Source organism: Mustela nivalis, assembly GCF_964662115.1.
Source record: "Mustela nivalis genome assembly, chromosome: 3".
NCBI lineage: Eukaryota > Metazoa > Chordata > Mammalia > Carnivora > Mustelidae > Mustela > Mustela nivalis.
Genome location: NC_139022.1, coordinates 138,055,678 through 138,073,267, shown reverse-complemented (window position 1 = coordinate 138,073,267; position 17,590 = coordinate 138,055,678). Strand labels below are relative to the sequence as shown.

General features: G+C 43.9%; 1 protein-coding gene and 1 long non-coding RNA gene across 5 annotated transcripts in view; one reads left to right on the top strand and one right to left on the bottom strand.

Moving 5' to 3' along the window:
* Positions 1-66: 66 nt before the first annotated feature.
* LOC309862379 lies at positions 67-6,750 on the bottom strand. Its single transcript, XR_014310490.1, has 4 exons — positions 6,627-6,750; positions 6,260-6,422; positions 967-1,025; positions 67-541 (listed from the first exon to the last, which is right to left on the bottom strand). It is a non-coding gene; the product is annotated as an uncharacterized lncRNA (long non-coding RNA).
* A 578-nt stretch (positions 6,751-7,328) lies between these two features.
* G3BP1 (G3BP stress granule assembly factor 1) overlaps positions 7,329-17,590 on the top strand; it is a 32,654-nt gene continuing 22,392 nt past the window's right edge. Inside the window, exons 1-2 of one of the 4 annotated variants that reach the window (XM_082726170.1) lie at positions 7,663-7,798; positions 9,513-9,580. The gene's annotated coding sequence lies outside the window, so the exon portion shown is untranslated. Of the gene's footprint in view, positions 7,799-8,036; positions 8,527-9,512; positions 9,581-17,590 lie in introns of those variants that run through there. The other 3 variants (XM_082726172.1, XM_082726171.1, XM_082726173.1) reach the window with 3 other exon arrangements.

Below are 17,590 nucleotides of genomic sequence, written 5' to 3'. Positions count from 1 at the left end.
GTCTTTAAGGCACTGAGCCACACAGGCACCCAATAAATCAATAAATTAAAAAAAAAAAAAAAGAAGTGAGGACCAAACACTTTTATATCATTAATAAAATGTTAAGAAAGAACAGTGAGTAATCCAGATTTTGAGTGTCTGCTGAAACACTGGTAGATCTGGAAATTTATCTGTAACTGGCAAGAAAGGCCAGTTAAGGTATTGCAACAAACCATCACAAAACCTCAAAGGCTTAAAACAACATATTTCTCCACCTTGTTTATGTCATATGACCATTGCAGGTTGGGCAGTTTGGAGGATTGTTTCTGTGCAAATGATTTTTCCTCAGGGACCCAGGTTGAGGGAGATTCTCTGAACAGAATGATATTGAATATGGGGGCTAGTGTGGGGAGGGAAGACCTCAGCAAATAATCACTGGCTCCAAAGACCTTTCTTCCTGGAAAAGATATGTGTCACTTCTGCTCACATTGTGTTGGCCAAAGTAGGGCATGTGGTCATGCCTGTCTCTAAGGGGGCGGGACAGAATAATCTTGCCAGGCACCTGGAAGGAGTGGAAACAAGCTATGTTAGAAAACAATACAATAAGTCATAAAAATGAAAAGAACAGCAGAGGGAATTCAGTCAATAATTTTGTAATATTGTATGGTGACAGATGGTGACATCACGGTGAGCATTGAGTAACGTATAGAATTGTTGAAGCCCTATGTGGTGTACCTGAAATCAATAGGACATTGCCAATTGTCAATTATACTTCAATTTAAAAAATATATGTATATACAAACGACCACCCAAGCCTCTTCAGATAAGGCATGAAATCTTGCTAGCACCTTAGGGTGCTCTGAGCACCGCACCCAAAGATCAGAGGACATGTGTCATGCTGTCCCCTGACTCCTTTATTCTCTGTCAGACTTCTTAAGTATCAGGGACTTAAAGCTCTTTCTATTTAATGAGAGATGTTAGACAAACCTGTGTTCAGTTCCTGGCTGTTCTGGGCAATAAACCTCTCTGAACCTCAGTTTCTTTCCCTGGAAGAGAAAGACAATAATTAGACCTATCTCAATTATTAGCATTATTGTGAGAAATAAGACAATGTTCATAAAATGTTGAGTTCAGTACCTGGTATATAATAAGTACACAGAAGCCACTCTTAGGGTTGTGCCAAGTTACTTTTCTTTTGATATTTTGAGAGTGAGAGAGAAAAAGCAGGGGGAGGAGCAGAGGGAGAGGGAGAGAGAGAGAATCTCAAGTAGACTCTGCATTGAGCGAGGAGCCCAATACAGGGTCAGTCTCAGAATCCTAAGATCATGACCTGAGTTGAGATCAAGAGTCTGATGCTTAACCAACCGAGTCACCCTGTTGCACCACCCTCATTACTTTTTTTTTTTTTAAGATTTTATTTATTTGACAGAGATCACAAGTAGGCAGAGAGGCAGGCAGAGAGAGAGGGGGAAGCAGGCTCCCCGCTGAGCAGAGAACCCAATGTGGGGCTTGATCCCAGGGCCCTGGGATCATGACCAGAGCCGAAAGCAGAGGCTTTAACCCACTGAGCCACCCAGGTGCCCCGCCTCATTACTTTTTAAATTTTAGAATACATGGAATGGTTTTTTTTCCAAGATTTTATTTATTTATGTATTTGTTTGAGGGGGGGGCATGAGCAAATGCAGAGGCAGAGGGAGAAGTAGGCTCCCCGCTGAGCAGGGAGCCCGATGTGGGGCTCAATCCCAGGGCCCTGAGATCATGACCTGAGCTGAAGGGAGATGCTTAACCAACTGAGCCACCCAGGCACCCCTACATGGAAAGTTTCTTAATAAATTTTAAACAATTCAGATAAAGTGAAAGTTTCCTTCAAACCCTCATTATCCAAGTCTTCCAAAGAGAAGGACTGTCAGATTACTGTACATTTAAAAAAAAAATTTATTATTTAAGATTCCATTTATTTAAGAGAGAGAGAGAGAGAGAGCGTGCACAAGCCAGGAAGAGAGGCAGAGGGAGAGGGAGAAGCAAGTTTCCTGCTGAGCAGGGAGCTTGACCTGGGGCTCAATCCCAGGACCCTGGGATCATGACCTGAATAGAGATGGCAGATGCTCAACCGACTGAGCCACCCCAGTGCCCCAACTGCTGTACATTCTTTCGACACCTTGGTCTGTGGTTTCACAAACCCTGGTAAACACATATGCATATATTGTTTTTTGTTTTTTGTTTTTTTTTTAGATTTTGTTTATTTATTTTACAGGCAGAGATTACAAGTAGGCAGAGAGGCAGGCAGAGAGAGAGGAAGGGAAGCAGCCTCCCCGCTGAGCAGAGAGCCTGATGTGGGGCTTGATTCCAGAACCCTGGGCTCATGACCTGAGCCAAAGGCAGAGGCTTTAACCCACTGAGCCACCCAGGCACCCCAAGTTTTTGGTATTTTTTTTAAGTACACATTACATACTGTCATAATTCTTAAGATGTTCTTTTCAATAAACTACATCCTCTGGGGTTTTATGTTATATATGGGTACTATTATAATATATATTTTAAAAAATTTTTAATCCTGCTTACTAGGATTTGCCATGGATCCCAGAATTCTCAGATCACCTGGAAAACTGTCTCTGTAGCATTACCTGATGGCATGTTTGAGGACGTGAAGGAATATTCCAGCCTTTCAGGGATTTCTGAGGAGGCCAAACCCCTTTTCTTACTCGGGGCTATATTCTTCTTCCCTGGGTAATATTGACAAGTAGGTAAATGAACATGGGCTTGAAGTCAGAGAGTCCTAGTTTCCAGCCCCAGCTGTGTGACTTTGGGCTAGTTAGCTGCTCTGAGCCTGTTTCTGAGAAATGAGAACTATGGTTGTGGTCAACATTAAATGAGATTGTCTTTATAGAGAACATTCAGGTTGTCTAGCTCATAGCCAGCATTCCATAGTGTTTCAGGAAGGTGATATGCTTGCAGACAGTCAATGTCAAAAATGAAGGACTAAGCCAGTGTTTCTAAGCCAGTAAAGGGTCTCTTTAGATTTTTGTATGGTAGGGAGCAAAAGGAAAAGATGTTAGTAGTCTGGTAGGCAGGCTGATTAAAACTCTGATGCTTCATTTCCAAAATCCTTCATATACCTAAAGGGAATTCTTTTTGAAATTTATTTTTATTAAATATTTTATTTTTAAGTAATCTCTACACCCAGAGTGAGGCTCTAACTCACAACCCTGAGATCTACAGTCACATGCTCCACCAACTGAGCCAGCCAGGGACCCCTATTTTACTTGAATTCCCATGTCATTAACAAACGGTGTTATATAAGCTTCGGGTGTACAATATAGTGATTCAACAAATCTATATATTACTTGGTGCTCATCAAGGTAAGTATACTCTTAATCCCTATCCTGTTTGTTTTTTAAAGATCAAAGTTTCCACATTTGTAGTTCCTACACTTCACATATACACTTAACATTGAATTTCTTTTGAAAAACAGTACATGCACGTGTTAAAGAAATTATCAGTACCAAAGTGTACTTTGGATGAATGAAAACGAAGCTGCTCTACCCTGGCCAAGTTCACCTCCCCATTAGCAATCATTAACAGTTTCTTGTGACTCCTTCCAGACATAACCTGTGCCTACACAGCAAAACCATCCAGGAATGTGCAGAGACAACTACGGCAACGCAGTGATAGAAATAGAAATAATTGCCCCATGGCATCACTCCCCCCTTTTTACTCTTTCCATGATTTTGCACTTTGCAGATCGCTCTGTAGCTACGCATAGATCCACCTCATTTTCTCTACGGTTGCTTGACAGTCCACTGTGAGAGCAGTTCCATACAGCTCCATACCTGGGTCATTTCCTGTCTTTCTAGGACAAGCCGTGTTGTCATGAATATTATACTAGATCTTTGTTCACAGGTGAGAGTTTAATGGTTAAAGACACATACAGGCACATATTTTTAAGCAACCTGCATAAATGATTAGCTGCGTTTGAGAAACACTGATCAAGTTGATAGTCTTAGGATCATTCCTTAACTAATATTTCCCGCCACCAACCCCCTCCCCGCCAACTAAAGTGTGTTTTCTGGGATCTTGGCCATGGTTTCTTCCTACTCTGATTCTCATAGCTTTGGGAAGAATTGGCAGAAGGAGAAGGGGGTAAAGTAGTATACAGGAGGAGTATGCAGACTTTGCTTGCCAGTGGAGAGGAAGACCAGCAGGAGGCTAGGGACTCTCTCCTCTGTGACTCAGGAAGCAGATCAGGGTGTCTCAGCTTTGGCACTGTTAAGCTTTTGGCCGGAAAACCTTTGTCATGGCAGGGGTGTGGTGTGGGGAGGATGGAGGGTGTCTCTCCTGTGAGTCTCTGGGTCTCTGCCCACTAGACGCTGGTAGTCCCTCTACCCACCCAGCTGTGACTGAAGCTGTAAGTCTCCTGGGGAAAAATCTCCCCTGACTCCCCTGCCTTAGACCCAGTGCTTGCTCTCTCCCGTGGAAGAATGGAAGAATGGCCACGCGAGGGTTCTTGTCCTCATTCTCCCTCTGGTAATCCCAATCCCCCTTCCTTCCTTCCTTTCTTCTTATTTCCCATTACACAACACAGTGCATATGAACACAGTCTCATTGGACAGCTTTCAAATGATACATTATCCTCTTCACTCCCAACCTAGGGGATTTTCTAGGGGGAATAACTATTGTTTTAAATTTAGAATTCTTCCCATGCACTTACATACTGATTTTAACATACAGAAATCAGGAGGTTTTTTTTTTTTTTGCTTTTTTAATCCTAAATGGGATTTCACTGTGCATTTTGTTGAACTTGATTTTTTTCAATTAACAATCCAAATAACAAACGGGGACCCATCAATATCTGCATATTCTACCTCATTCTTTTTTAAGCTGCTGCATGTATTCTATATTACTTGCACAAGACTGGTTAGTCAGTTTGCCAACTGATGAGCAATTACATTTTCAGGTTCTAAGTATTTTTTTTTTTAAGATTTTATTTATGCATTTGAGAGAGAGAGAGAGAGACAGAGCACAAGCAGGGGGAAAGGCAGAGGGAGAAGCAGACTCCCGGGTGAGCTGAGGACTGGATATGGGGCTGCACCCCAGGACGTGGAGATCAGGACCTAAGCAGAAGACAGACGCTTAACCATCTGAGCCACCCAGGTGCCCCAGTTTTTTAGTATTCTAACAAAGCTGACAAAGCTGCAGTTGCACACGCCGGTATATGCTTCTTTGTTTAAAAAAAAAAAAAAAAAGGTGAAAAAGTGTGGCTATAAACCAAGAAGTACTATTATTGTTTTGGATGATACACACAATTTAAAAAAAAAAAATTTTTTTTTTTTTAAATTTACTTGACAGAGAACACAAGTAGGCAGAGAGGCAGGCAGGCGGTGGCGGGGGTGGGGGGTGGGGGGGTGGGGGCTGGCTCCCCACCGAGCAGAGAGCCCAATGCGGGCTCGATCCCAGAACCCTGAGATCATGACCTGAGCGGAAGGCAGAGGCTTAACCCACTGAGCCACCCAGGCACCCCTATACACACAATTTTTAATAGTGACTGCCAAAAAGCCTCACCAGAAAACTGTTATCACTTAAAATTCGCTCCAAATGTGATTAAGAAAAGCCTTGACTCTTATCATGGGCCATCTGGGTTAAATTACCAATCTGTAAACTTAAAGTTTTGAAAATCTGCTCTCCTTAGCATTTTAATTTGGAGAGTTGTCTTATAAAAGGAAATCTGCGAGTCCACCCTTTAAGAAGCCTTCCAGGGGCTGTTCTCTGCCGTCAGAATAAACTTCCAATTCCTTAGCAAAGCTGACCCCGTCCTTGCGGGGCTTGGGGTGGTGGTGGTGGTGGGGGGGTTGTTTTTACTCCCAGAAAACTTTAGCGGACTCTCTCCTCTGGGCTGAGTTCCATCCGGTGCCTTCATAGTCCCGGACGCCTGTTCGCCTCTTTGCGGGGCTCCTGGCCCAGCAAAGTGCCCCAGTCTGTTGAACTGGTGACGGGGAGCAGAGAAGGCATCCAGATCATCTCTGATTCCAGCCCTTAATAGGAGTTTCATAAATGCTGAACGAGCTGGGCAATGGGGCAGTGGGACCTGGGGGGCCAGAAGGACGCTCTCACTAGGCTCCTGGGGGCGGCCGCGAGTCTCATCTGGGGCCAGACCCCGCGCAGGGAATGAGAGGGGACGTGCCCGGATCCCAGAAGGCTGCTGCCGGTGCCCCCTTCTCCCCCGACAGACACCCCAGGTGCTTCCTCCCCAATTCTCTGCAAAACTTAACGGGAGATCACATGCCTGGAATGAGAATCGACCATTTCCTTCCAAAATGCTCGTGGTGACCAACAGAGGGCCCAGTAAAACAGAGAGACGTGGACAGGACCCGGCTGGAGCGCCACTCAACCCCTGAAGTGCTCCGGAAAACCTTTGGGGCGTCCGAGTAGTAGTTTGACAAATTGACCTTTTTTTTTAAGATTTTATTTATTTATTTGACAGAGAGAAATCACAAGTAGATGGAGAGGCAGGCAGAGAGAGAGAGGGAAGCAGGCTCCCTGCTGAGCAGAGAGCCCGATGCGGGACTCGATCCCAGGACTCTGAGATCATGACCTGAGTCGAAGGCAGCGGCTTAACCCACTGAGCCACCCAGGCGCCCCGACAAATTGACCTTTTAAAGACGCAGCGGCGCGGAAGCAGCCCCCACACCCCGAGCTATTCGAACACTGCATGGCAATGGTGGAGACGCACGGGATGTTGCATTAAGGACCAACCGGAGCGGACACCTCACAGGCTACGGTTCCTTGGCAGCAACAGACGGGAAAGAGCTCAGCGGGCTCCCACCAGCCGGCCGTCGGCCGCGAACAGCAGGGTCGAGTTCCGTGTTCTCAAACTCAACCACACCTTCCCCGTGCCGCCTTTGTACGCGATCGCAGGTACACGACGGCGCTACTCTCCCCTCTCGCTTGCTCTTAAACTGTCGTCCAAGAGTGCTGACTAATGGTGAGAGCCAGCAAGTGCTCTTAGGTGGCCGCATGGAAATAAAAAAGTTGCTACAGAAAGAAAAAAAAAACCAAACAAACGGGAACTTTCGTACTTGGTTTCCCGGGTACCGAGCTGCAGAAAAGGTGGGAGAAAGGCCTCAGGGCCTAGACCCAACAAGTGAGGGAAAGAAAGGAAAGAGGACGGAAGCCCGGGCCAGAGGAACCTCCGAACATCCCCAGAGGGCACGGCGGCCCTGGGGCTCGGTCTCCTTGGCGCAGTCCAACCCCCGCGTCAATCAGATCCTTCTCGCTTTGCCATTGGCCGGGGGCTCCCTTGGCCTCCCTGGCGCCCACCTCCTAGTTGCTTGGGGTTTACTTCCCCAAAGTACACGGGCCCCACCTTGTGGAGCAACCGCTCCTGTATGGAAAACGGATCTCCGCCCAAGGGAACACATTTTAACGAATGGGAGCCGCCTCGCACACTTATTGGCTACCATGAATATCGGTCAAAGAACTTCCCACCCTCTTTTCCGACGTCCTTTTAAGTAATTGGTGCCTCTCAGTGCCAATCCGTTACTAGGGAAACGAGATCCTCACAGTCTCATAGGCATGAGTCAAAGCCAATCAAGAGCCACGCCTTCATCCTGAGTCCCTACCCAATTGCTGCTCGAAGAGCCCAGAGGACGCAGTCGGGATTGGTCGCCAGCCTGCTCGACCTGGCCGCAACAAGTTAGGCTGAGTCGCGGTTATATAGACCGGCGACGGAGCACGCGTGTGTGCGGACGCAGTTGCGTGAGGGGATCTTTCCTTCTGCCGTGCTGTGGAGCAACGCTTGTTCCTCTCCCGCTCAGCCGCGCAGGTATGCCGTGTTGTGGGCGGGGCGGGACGGCCCAGGGACGAAGAGGAGCTGGGACGCGTGTGAGCGAGAGAAGTCGCAGCGGTCGTGGCGGTGGCCGCCGCGCTAGGCGTGCACCGCCCCCCCCCCCCAACGGCCGCAGGCGGGCGCACGGGCGCGCGGAGTTTCCCCGCCCCCTCCTCGCCGCGCTCCCACCGGCCGGCCGGCGCGCGTGGCCGTGTCCGCGTCCCCCGCGTGCGCGTGCCACACCCAACGGCCGCGCGGGGCGAGAGCGAGCCGCGGCCGCCGCCCGGGCCCCAGGGCGATCGCGGGATCCGGGGGCCCCGCGCGGCCCGCCCGCCGGCCTTTCCCGCCCGTCTCCCTCCCCGCCGCGCGCCCGCAGATCCTTTTCCTGCCCCGGCGACGGGTTCCAGCTTGGTCCGGCCGGGAGGAGGCTTTATTTAGCAGCGGGGGCGACACGAAATCCCCAGGAGGTTTTGGGCTCGGGAAGCAGAGGTTCTGCTCCCGGTTTTACAGGGAGTAAAGGGGGAGCAGCCAAGGCACGGATGAGTGGAAGTAATAATTGCTGTTTGTCCTGAGCCCACGCTGTGTGCCAGGGGCCTTGCAGAGCAACTTGCGTGGCTCTCCCGTGCCCCCACAACGGTCCCGAGAGGTAGGTGCCGCGACTTGGCTTTTTGCAGTGGTTGCGGACGTCCAGTGGTTGCGGAAACGTGGTCAGAGGCACGGCGACGGTAAGGGGCAGGTGTCGGGTGGAACCGAGGTCGTGTGTCTGCTAGGCCCCCAGCCTGTTTCCGTCCTTGGGCCGGCGCCCTGCGCGGTCGCAGGGCGCCGTGGCCCCCGGAGCACGGGTCCCTGGGGGTAGCGGCATCAGCCCGAAGAGGCCAGCTGCAGCGCGGAGTGCGGCGGCATTTGTGCTTGAGCCACTTGTGGGCTTCCGGGGAGACGCGGCTTGGAAGTGGGATTGTGACAAAGGACACGAAGGGCTTTGGGCTTCCTTTCTACGAGTGTGCGCACGGAAAGCTGATGGATGTGCCGCCCTCAGAGCTTCCGGAAAAAGTAGAGAGAAAGACGAATAAGTGCAGATGAACGTGGACGGTGTTCCTTCTCCGATTTGATGCTCGGCGCGATGGTGGGAAATTGCCGCAAGTTAGGCTCTGCTTTTACACCTTGAAACCTTTTCTCCCGTCTTTCCTTTACGGGGCAGACTTGAGAAAGACCTTTGGGAAGATAGTTTAACTTCCTCGTTTTGCAGTTGGAGAAAAAGCGGGTTAGAGCCATGAGTTTCAGATCTCGCCGGCATGTGTGGGTTGAGATGTGAAGTTGGGACGGAAAGGATGGTGCCCAGTTATAAATTTAAGCTCTGGAGCTTATGCTAGGTGAATTACAGGTGATTGAGGTGTGTTGGAAGTCTTTCCCTTAGGGCAGTTGGGATCTTGTGTGGATGAAAGCCTCTCCACATTCAGTTCAGTTATTTCGCGTCTGCTATTGAGCTCCTCTATATACGAGTATGGAAGATACCTTCAAAGATGAGCATATATTTGCGATTTTTAAAAGCCAGTATATTCCTTGGCTTTAGAAAATCGTTGCAGATCCAGGACATTACTTAATATCACAAATGTCTCTATTTGAGATAAAACTAATAAGTTTTGGCACTAGCTCTTCTGAATTATTTTGGCTTGGAATGGCTTTCAACCTTTTTTTTTTTTTTTCTTTTTAGAGCCTTTAGGATTAGTTTTTTAAGAAGTTTTTGCAGTCAGAGGGAACACAAAATTTCCATCCTTGCAAGTAAGTTAAAAAACTACAAGGAAGCTTGATATCTGTAAGTGTTTCCATTTACCCAGTAGTTTCCATGTTTCTTAACAGAAAGTAGCAATAGATAAGGGATCAGAATCTTCTATGGCCCAAGTTCTTCAGTTGGTGTTGCCATAAATAACAGATTGCTTTAGAATATAACATTGTTTTACGTGGCCTTCATGTAGCAATTCTAGTTACACTTATTTAGATGGATTACCTTATTGACTTAGCACTTTAGGCTTCAACTTTTAAAACATAATGACATAGGTTTAAACTGTAAACTTGGTGTCCACTAATGGTGTTACTGCTTGAAGTAGAATATGTCAGAAAGTAAAATACATCAGAATGAAATTTCCTTGTGCAATAATAGAATTTTGATTCCTTTTCAGATATTTCTTAGCATATTCTTTCCCTCTGGTGAATGGTTATCATTTGGGTAGGAATATGAAAACTGTGGTACTTAACAGTTGGTAGCCTGGCATATCTCCTTTGCACACATTTATTAAGAACAAATGAAGCAGACTGTAATAATGTAAGACTGGTTTGCCTTCCTTCTGCCTAGCCAAGTTAGGTTACTTTTGTTATTAAATCCTTTCTAAGTTTTTGTACTTCAAACAGATAGAAAAGTAGGCAGTTCTTTTTTCTTTATTTAACTCACATTGTTTGCTGTTCTCAGCTGACAGTCTGCTAAGGGTGCATCAGAAGATTTGGTAATGTTTGTTGCTGACCTGTTTCGCAGTAGTTCTTTTTCTTGTAATTTGATTTTAGTTATCTTAGTACTTTGCCTTGAAAGTAAAGGGTAGAGGTTAGTTTAAGGTGTTTTTTTTTTTTTTAAAGTAATTTATTTATTTAACAGATCAAAAGTAGGCAGAGAGGCAGGCAGAGGGAGAGAGGGGGAAGCAGGCTCCCTGCTCAGCAGAGAACCCCATGGGGAGGATGGGGGGTCATGGGGGATGCACTCTATCCAAGGACCTAAGACCATGGCCTGGGCCGAAGGCAGAGGCTTAACCCACTGAGCCACGCAGGCGCCCAGTTTAAGTTTTTATACATTTGTGAATTGCATATGGTTTAAAGGATCGATGGAGCAATGCTAAAAGATGAAATTTAATATAAAACCTGAATTCCTGATGAATCATTTTTTTGCCACTTTAGTAAAATTACTTCTTTGATTTTTCAATATTTTGTAATTGGGTTGTTGTTTTAAATATTTTAGAATTCTTCAGATAGGCATTATATGTTCATTGGAAAGGGACAGAGTTGTTGGAGTAGGTGGGGATAAAAAATGCCCCCCCACCCCCACCCCAACAGCTAGTGGGAAAAACCTTTAGTTGCAACACTGTCCTTCCAGCCATGGAGTTAAATTTAGACTCAGCAATTTGTAATCTCACTTGTAGTTGGTGATAACACTGGTGGTTAGTTAGGTTTATATATTTTTAAATCTCAAAAGTCACCTTATTCCTTTTTTTAAGTATTCTTGGACCTTGTGTTTGGCCTTGGTGGAGAAAGCTGAATTGCAAGCCAGGTGGTAAAGAGCTAGGAATAATCTGCTCATGAAGAGTGGGCTTTATAAGACAGAAAGTAATTAAAAATTTTTCACAGGTTGTGGCCTTAGCAAATGTCTTTAGATGACTTAGATAGATTTCTTGTTTTGTCCTCTGGCAGTTAGTCATGTTGTAATATTGTTTAGCTGTTCAGCTTGCTGTATTTCAGTTACTTTATAATAATTATTTTTAGAGATTTATTTATTTTAGAGAGTGTGAGTGTGCTGGGGGCATGGAGATGGAGGAGGGGGGCAGAGGGAGAGAAAGAGAGTCACAAGCAGACTCCACAGTGAGTGGAGCACCACTCAGGCTTGGTGTCTCACACCCAGAAATCAGGACCTGAGCCAAAACCCCAGAGTCAGCCGCTAAACTGACTGAGCCACCCAGGTGCCCCAGGTATTTAATAATTATTAAAGTAGATGTTAAGAGATGGTTCAGAGAAAGGGGCTTCCTAGATGGGACAGACTTCTACTTTGTATGGTTGTCATCCTTGTGGCTTTTAATTTGAATGGCTGTGTAACAGCATCATTGTGTATTTGTATAGTTCTTTTATGTTCTAAGAGTGCTCTTACATAGCTTAGTAATCTTGTGTTTTCTCTTATAAAAAGCATTGAGGCTCTGAAACCCAAGTAGTTGTCTAAACTGTTTTGTAAAGCTTATGTATGTAGTAGGGGACTGTAGACCATTATTTGCTAGCTATTTCCTTATTCAGAAAAGTTTGAAAGATTTAGAATCTGGAAGGTACAGGTGTGACAACTACTTAATTTCCAGGCTTTCTTAGGCTGTGTCTCAAGTATGCCCTGTGTGTGGACTCTTTGGCTTGCCTCATCCGGATATGGAGTGAGTCATGCTTATTTTATTCTTCGGGTTGCAATCCAGGGGTATCTAACTTATTTTGCTTTTTTACTAATTCTGTTGCTCACACTGTTCCCGTTTTGGCCCTTGTGTCTTTTCATGTTCCCTGTTCTTATTTTGTTGTTGTTTTTAGCATTTTCTTTATCAGTTAAGGCTCACTTGTATTTTGCCTTTGTCAGTCCTAGAGTCAACCGTTTCTCCAAAGATCTACCATGAAGAATTTTGAAGGGAAGTGACAGGTGGTAAATGTGAAGAGTTTAGAAAATAGATTGAACAGTAGATCCAGTGACGTTGATACAAGCAAGCGCATGACAAGGGGGAAGGACAGAGAACAAGCAGACTCCCTGCTGAGCAGAGAGCCTGACTCCTGAGGTCTTCTGGGCTCTGATACCAGGACTGAGATTATGACCTGAGCTGAGTTAGACACTTAAGCTACTGAGCCACCCAGACACCCCGTTAAATTTTAGTATGATGTGATGTGTGACGTGAAGTTCATTTTTTTCTGTAGATATGGATGTATAATTGTTCCACCATTTGTTGAACAGAATATCCTTTTTCTATTGGATTATCTGCACTTAACGTTGAAAATCCTAGTTGTCCATATATGTGTTTGTATATTTCATAACTATTCTGTTATGAGGTTCTATTTGTCTGTTTTTACAGACTATTTTAAAAATAATTGTACCTGTGAACGTATACTAAAAACACTTCTAAACATGTTCAGAAGCATACAGTACGTATTTGGCAACTAACTTTTTAATGTAATATTTTTGAGATCTATTTCATGCTGACTTTGACTGCTATAAATAGGATGACTTTATGTTTTGGTTTCCCAGGGACAGCCCTAATTCACTCCAGTTAACCTGGAGTAATTATAAATAGTACTGCTTTTTAATCTTTTAAGTGCCCCATATGATTATGTTAGATATAGAGGTTTGAATGTTAGGGATAAACTGCACCTTAATCTGTTACCTGTTTGACAGACACATAGGTGGTTGTTTTATGTTTTAGAAATAAGGTGGCTAATTATTTGAGAAATTATTTCTCAAGTTGATGTCTTTTGTACACGGGTGAGTTTCTTGTGTACAAATCTAGAAGAGAATTGCTAGATTCATTGAACTTTTGGATTTTATAAGATAACTGCAAAATCGTTCTTCCCTGTGGTGGGAGCAGTTGACACTCCCTTCAGTTTCACAGGTTCTCTTTTCCCGACTTCTTGCCAGTGTTCGATAATGACTGATACATGTTTTTTAATATTTTATTTATTTATTTGGGAGACAGACCGAGATAGTGAGAGAGAACCCTCACTGGGAGGAGAGGGAGAATCCGGCTCCCCACTGAGCAGGGCTCAATATCAGGACCTTGACTTAGATAACCTGTGCTGAAGGCAGACGCTTAACCAACTGAGTCACCCAGGACACCCATGTCTTCTTGACTGATATTTTATTTTATTTTTAAAGATTTTATTTATTTATTTGACAGAGATCACAAGTAGGTAGAGAGGCAGGCAGAGAGAGAGAGGGGTAAGCAGGCTCCCTGCTGAGCAGAGAGCTCCATGAGGGGCTTGATCCCAGGACCCTGAGATCATGACCTGAGCTGAAGAGGCTTTAACCCACTGAGCCACCCACTGATACTTTAATACTTTGGGGATCTTCTGTGTGAAGTGATAGATTTTATCTTTTTATTTTTAATTTTTAAAATTTATTTTAAAAGATTGTTTATTTAGAGCATGTGCCAGTGCAGGGGAGGGGCAAAAGGAGAGGGAGAAAATCTCAAGCAGACTCCACACCTAGTGGGAGACCAACTCTGGGCTGGATCCCATGACCCTGAGATCATTGATTTTTGCCAGAGTAAGCTGTACTATTAATCGAGGTGGATTATGGTTCGTCTTCATGCTTCCCTGCTCTGGGAACATAAATGCTCACAGCTTTTTAGACTCGGTTAAAGGAAACACACTTGACATTCTTTGTGAACTTTAGCAAAATTATTGATGGAAATTTCTTTAAAGCTGTCATGCAATTTGGTAACTTGGGATTAAGTAGACATTTTGAAATTTAAGAGTAATTCAGCAATCAGGGTAAATCCACCAAAAAAATGCATCAGTGATTATGTTAATCTGAGAGATCATTGACATTTCCATTAAATGTTACTTTACTGTAACATTTATTGATGGTGTTACGTGCTTTTCGGATCAGGTAAGAAAAGGATGAAAATTGAACTTTTAATTCCATGTAGGTAGCTAATAATTCTGTTACCTTAAACTTTTTTTTCTGTACTGTACCATAATCATGCTTTCATTGTTTGCTCTGATGCTTTCATTGTTTGCTCTGAGGAATCTGAATGCCAACACCAAATGGTATTGTTGGAAAAATGATAGTGTTATTAAGCCAAAAGTGAATTCTTTCCTAAAACTGGAAAACTTCAACAGAAAGTTTTCTGATACAATCCTTTATTTGTTTATTTATTTATTTATTAAAGGATTTTATTTATTTATTTGAGAGAGAGTGAGAGAGAGCATGAGAGGGGAGGTCAGAGAGAGAAGCAGACTCACCGTGGAGATGGGAACCCGATGCGGGACTTGATCCTGGGACTCTGGGACCGTGACCTGAAGTGAAGGCAGTCGCCCAACTGACTGAGCCACCCAGACCCCCTGTTATTTTTTTAAATAAAATCTTTGACATCTTTTCTTTAAAATATTTTATTTATTTATTTGACAGAGAGAGAGATACAGTGAGAGAGGGAACACAAGCAGGACAGAGGGAGATGGAGAAGCAGGCTTACTGGTGAGCAGGGAGCCCAACGGGGGGCTTGATGCCAGGACCCTGGGATCATGGCCTGAGCTGAAGACAGACTCTTAACAGTTGAGCCACCCAGGTACCCCTGATACAATCCCTTAAAAAAGCAAAGTAAATTGGGGCACCTGGGTGGCTCAGTGGGTTAAAGCCTCTGCCTTCGGCTCAGGTCATGATCCCAGGGTCCTGGGATCGAGCCCCACATCGGGCTCTCTGCTTAGCCGGGGGTGGGGAGCCTGCTTCCCCCTCTCTCTCTGCCTGCCTCTCTGCCTACTTGTGATCTGTCAAATAAATAAACAAAATCTTCAAAAAAAAAAAAAAAAAACAAAAACCAAAGTAAATAGATAGATCTAAGACCAATTTGAAGGTGAAACTAAGAACTTTTTAGGAGAATACTTAGCTCTTAGACATTAGCCCTGAAGTTCTGAGAAAGTAACCAGATAAAACTCCCTGCACATGAAAAAGTTGAAATTGGATCATCCATATTGCCTGCTAGGAATTAGAGGGAGATGTATGGTCCTCAGATTTGTGAAGTAGCCCACTCATACTAATTAAAAATCACAGAGTGGAGTTAGTTTATGGAATTACAGTTCTGATTTTAAAGATCTGTTCAGGAGAGCTAAAATAGGTAAGATAACTAAGATAATTAACATGCCACTAGTAGTTATTGGATGTTGGTACCTTTTGTCGCATTTTTCTTCTTACTTTAAAAATAATGCATGTTCTCTCCAGGATATTCCAGCAATACAGAGGTGTATGAATTTTATTGTGTGTGTGTGTTTTTAAAGATTTTATTTATTTGACAGAGATCACAAGTAGGCAGAGAGGCAGGCAGAGAGAGAGGAGGGGAAGCAGGCTCCCTGCTGAGCGGGGATGCCTTGGGGATGCCGGGCTCCATCCCAGGACCCTGGGATCATGACCTGAGCCAAAGGCAGAGACTTTAACCCACTGAGCCACCCAGGAGCCCCAATTTTATTGTTTTTACCGTAGCACTCCATTATATACGTTATTTAGAATGTAACTTCCCATAACATTACAAAGGTGAGTACTTATTCCTTTCGTTTATGTATGTTTTTTTATTTGTTTATTTTGCATATTTACACTTGGCTATGTTTATTTTTATTTTTAATTTTTAAATTAAAAAAATTTTTTTTACATCTTGCTATTTTTTAATTTTTTAATACAGTTCATGCATGGGTAGTTCCATAATATAAAATTAACCCTCCCCCACCCCAGATGTGGTTAGTGCTCTATTTTTAGTTTGCTAGTGTTGGGATTAAAGTGAGATGAACATTTTGACTTACTTTCTAGTAATTTTTCTCAAGGGAAATATTCCTCATATCTTTGATGAGTAAAGATTGTTTCAGAAATCTTTTTAGTTCAACAAATTGTTAACCTACCATTAGAATAAAATAGTGTTGTTTAAAAGGAAAATAGGGGCGCCTGGGTGGTTCAGCAGGTTAAGCCTCTGCTTTTGGCTCAGGTCATGAACCCAGGATTGAGACCCAGGTTGGGCTCTCCGCCCAGCAGGGAGCCTCCTTCTTCCTCTCCCTCTGCTGCTCCCCCTGTTTGTGCATGTTCTCCTCTGTCAAACAAATAAAATCTTTGAAAAAAATCATCAAGTCAACTTAGAAATTCTCTGAAAAGTTATTGCTACATTAAGTGCTTGGGCATCTAAGGTACTCTGTAGAAAAATTCTTACTCTCACAGGAATCCTGTATTTTAGTACTGCTAGCAGAATACTTAAATAGTCTTCGGGGGACAGAAAAGGGTGGAATGTGGAAAAGCTTTCCTTAATTAGAGTTAGTTAATTTTATATTAATAGCTAACATTCAGTGCTTACTATTCAGTAGACAGTTCTTGCTGTTACAATTTCAGTTTTACAGATGAAAGAACTGTGGGGGCACAGAGATTAAGTTACAGCCCAGGAGGAGCAAAGCAAGTAAATAATGTTGGAGAATTTTTCACAGTGAAAATTGGTTAAAGAAAATTTAGGGGGGTTCTTTTTATTGTATCTCTTTTTTCACTGTTCGGAACTAGAGCACTCAGATTTTCCTTAGACTTGGATGGTTCAGTAAAACTGGCAAACTGAAGGTCATGTTCAGTAACTTTCCCTCCTTAAGGATTTCTTTTTCTTTTTTAAATTTTATTTAGTTAAGGACAGTGTGCACATGTACCTGTAAGCAGGGGGAGGGAAAGGGCAGAGGGAGAGAATCTCAAGCAGACCCTGCACTGAGTGAGTGGGGAGCCTGATGGCAGGCCTCAGTCTCATCACCCTGGGATCATGATGTGAGCCAAATTCAAGGGTTGCATGCTTAACTGACTGAGCCTCCCAGGCACTCCTGAAAGCACTTTTTATATAGAATTTTGGAGGTGTAATTTACAAATGATATAATTATGAAATTTAAGGATTCAGCTTGAATAGTTTTTCTATTGTATATTTATAATCCTCACCCTGAAACAGTTGACCCTTGAACAAGATGAGTTTAAACACTGGAGTCCACTTGTACATGGATTTTTTTTTTTTTTTAATAATACAGAATGGTGTTGGAAATGTATTATCTCTTTATGATTTTCTTAATATTTTCATTTCTCTAGCTTTATTTTGCAAATACAGTATATAATACATATAACATAGAAAATATGTATAGTTGGACTGTTACTGGTTAAGGTTTCTGGTCAGCAGTAGGCTGTTGGTTAAGTTTTTGGGGTGTCAAAAGTTACGGAATTTCAACTGTGGGTGGGATGGGTGTCTGCGCCTAACTGGGAGGGTGAGTATTTGAGGTCAACTTTACATACATTTCTCTAATGTA